Source organism: Papaver somniferum, chromosome 3 (genome assembly GCF_003573695.1).
Source record: "Papaver somniferum cultivar HN1 chromosome 3, ASM357369v1, whole genome shotgun sequence".
Classification (NCBI taxonomy): Eukaryota; Viridiplantae; Streptophyta; class Magnoliopsida; order Ranunculales; family Papaveraceae; genus Papaver; species Papaver somniferum.
The window spans coordinates 190,913,918-190,917,287 of record NC_039360.1 but is presented as its reverse complement, the minus strand read 5'-3'; the positions used below and the strand labels follow the sequence as shown (position 1 = coordinate 190,917,287).

The window sequence follows — 3,370 nt, the reverse complement described above, 5'->3', positions numbered from 1 at the left end:
ATAAGCACGAAACACCAATTAAAAAAAGCTATGTGTATTCCATACCTTAAAATCGTCCGTTTCTACACGTATAAGAAACTTATTCCACGAGTCTTGGTCAATTACCGTTTAGTACTTTCTGGGGACCTTTTCTATTAGGTCTGGTCTACTCTTAAACGGTTTTACATGATTGTCGTACACTTTTCTTCTGAAGTCCCGCAGTTAAATAACTAGATGTTTCAAGGTATAATCCTTCATCGTCTCGGGCACATTATAATGGTACTGCAATAACATTTAATTTATGTTAGTCGCAGACTCACAATTAGATAACAAAAACGACAAATTGATAATCAACCGTATATGCATACCTTTAGTCGCTCCCACATATTATCTTTTGTTGTTGGAGGGACTTTCTTCCAACTTAAATGTTGTAGGCCAAAAAATTCCAGGACCAAGTAGCCCAGGTAACTACCAGATTCTCCTCTATTGGGACCACAAGGTCTGAGCATATTGTCAAATTCCAAATCACGTTTGTCGGATACAAGCTCGACGAAGTCTTTATTCAGCTTCAACATTCTCGTCATTCCCCTCTCTTTTTTAGGCTTGTCTTCTTTTTGTGTTTGTCATTGTTCTTCTCTAGATTGTTCTTCTTCTTTTTCTTCATCTCTGGCTTCTTCTTATTCTTCTTCATCTTCTTCGATTTCCAAAACCTCCATGCCTTCGAAAACGTCTGACTCTGGAAATAACATAAGCAACATATAAACCCATGTTATATTTTAGAAAAAACAAATAAGTACAAGATTTCGAACATTACCATCTGCTTCTTCATATCTACCATAAAATTTCTCCATCTTCGTCTTCTTCTTGTACTATGTCATCATCATTCTCACGTAACCCTATTTCATCTTAATCACTGTCCCCCTCATACTGGTGGAGATATTCATCATCCCCAGACTTGTTGTAATCATCATCTTCTCCCATAACATAAATTGTGTAGGTACGTGATGTGATTTTAACAAGTTGTAGACAGTGGTAGTAGAAGTTCGTTCAACTCAGACTTGTAAAGACTCGATTTTAGACTTTATCTAATAAATATATACAAAAGATGGTAACATGATTACGAGAGACTGAGACTCAGAATTCCACCAATTCTTATATTCATGTGGTTCAACTATTAATTTTAGACAATTATAGCTTATAACTAGGTATCACCCCGGCCGACCTCTTCTGCAAAGGGAGTTTAATTACGATTTTTTTTTTTATAAGAATAATTATGATTCAAATTATAAAATCATATCTTTTATCCAAATTAAGATAACCACCATATACGATTCTTATACTGTACCATTTATTTTAGAAAAGCCCACAAAATTTCAACCTTTCTCTTTCTCTTTCTAAGATAGAGAGCCAAAAACCCTAAAAACAACCGTTGCTCAGATTTGTTCTTTAGGGAGCGGATCTTAGCAGCCCAAACCCTCACTAATCTCTTCTTTCACTTAATCGTTCCAAGCTTTCTTTAACTTCTAGATCTAAATCTTTTCAATGTAATACTAGTATTTAGGTTTTATTTTCGTTTTTTCAATTGGGTTTTTTGTTTTTCGAGGTTTTGCTTGTTTTCATCTTCAATCAGATGAAGAGGATGGCTATGAGTAGAAGGATGATTCTCTATAGAGTTTTTTCAACTACAACAGCAACAAGAACATCACCACTATCACCAACGGAAACAAGAACAATCATCACAACAGCAACATCAAGATCTTCAACAATAGCATCATCAACTGCAACAACATATGCTTACAAGACTCCGACTCCGATTCAGACCTATTCAGACCGATTTCTACCAATTTCGAGGGCTCCAACAGACTCCAGTTACCTTTGTTACTGTTACTCTCATCTCCAAGTGATTAAAAATCCTTGGTTGATGGAAAACCTTTGCTAGTGTTACTCTTACAACCAAGGAATTAAAAACCCTTGGTTGGTTGAAAAATCCCTTCACCACCAAGTGATTCAAAACTCTTGGTTGATTGAAAAATCCTTGGTTGGATCTCTTAAAGATCCCACTGCTGCAATTTTGCAGAGTGCAAATTTGTTTCTTTCAAAGCAAATTTGGCCTCTTATAGTCTTGATCTGTTACTGTCCTTAGGAAATGCTGGAATGGTTATAATGGTTAAAATTGGGAAATATTTGGTCTTGAATCTGTGGAGTCACATAACTATGATGTCTGTAATTTTATCTATGATCACTCCTATAATGTTTCCGAACTCAAAGCGGCTGTATCAGTTAATGTATGAGGTTTACCTCTTTTATGAAGAAAAAAAAAAAACCGGCAGAGAACATATCAAATCGATTCCCATCCAGTTTATTGAAATGTTTAGACTCGAGTTGCTTGGTGTAAACAGAATATCTCTCCTATCTTGATTCTCTCCATTCGCGTGAAGCTTTTTCCTAAATCCTTAGTCCTTACAAAGAGGTTTGTCCTAAACACTTGAAACAATCTTTATACCCAAAGCGATGATCTCGATAACTAATGTTCTAAACACACCATATGTATATATTTCAATCTCTTCTCTTACATCACTTTTCTCATCTCTCTATTCTCTTCTTAAATTTCCCCGAAGTCTCGAATCTTATCATTTTCTTCATCCTTGAAATTCTTTTTTTTTTCTTTCTCAAATTCGTGACAGAATTCCATCACTCATCATTGTTGCATCTTTTGCAGCTATAGCTAATTGGTAAGTTCATCAAATCTTGTTATTATTCAATTTTCTATGCTAGTAGGAATGGGGCTTTCTAAGATCTTGCTCATAGTTGGAACTGTTGGTTATGGGTCAAGAGTCAATATATCCAGAATTTATTGATGTTAAATAGGTACTCTTTGATTATTCTAATTAATCAACGATATCATTTCATTCTGACTTACTGAAGCTTATATTTCATGATTTCAGGATACACTGGTTTTGCTTTTTAGGATGGGTTAATGTGGTTGTGAAATGGGAAAGGTGACTCATATATTGGTTGAGCTACAGTTTTAGCTCTTGATATTGCATGTAATCAAAATCAATTTTAATTGATTGTTCTCACGATGAAAAATGGGATTTGAGTCTGTAACATTTATGGTTTTTTATCATAATATTTGATGATTATTTTTGGGGTAGGCTGGGTTGTTTTTCTTGTTTTATTTCGTAATTTTGTGGGAGGTGTGAAATTTTGATGGGAATTAGTAAATTGATTCATTTCGTGTGTGGTGTGCTAATATTATGCTTTCTATATAGTGGCAGTCCATGGTGAAGAGATCAGCACTATGAATTGATCATGCAGTCGAAGTCCTCCTAACCTTTCACACCATTTCGCATTTTTGTGGAGTCCGGAGAGACGCTTTACAAAATTAGGG

The 3,370-nt window shown here is 35.0% G+C and overlaps 1 long non-coding RNA gene across 1 annotated transcript; it reads left to right on the top strand.

Annotated features, from left to right (window-relative positions):
• Positions 1–1,346: 1,346 nt before the first annotated feature.
• LOC113358314 lies at positions 1,347–3,133 on the top strand. Its single transcript, XR_003364466.1, has 2 exons — positions 1,347–2,711; positions 2,925–3,133. It is a non-coding gene; the product is annotated as an uncharacterized LOC113358314 (long non-coding RNA).
• Positions 3,134–3,370: the final 237 nt, after the last annotated feature.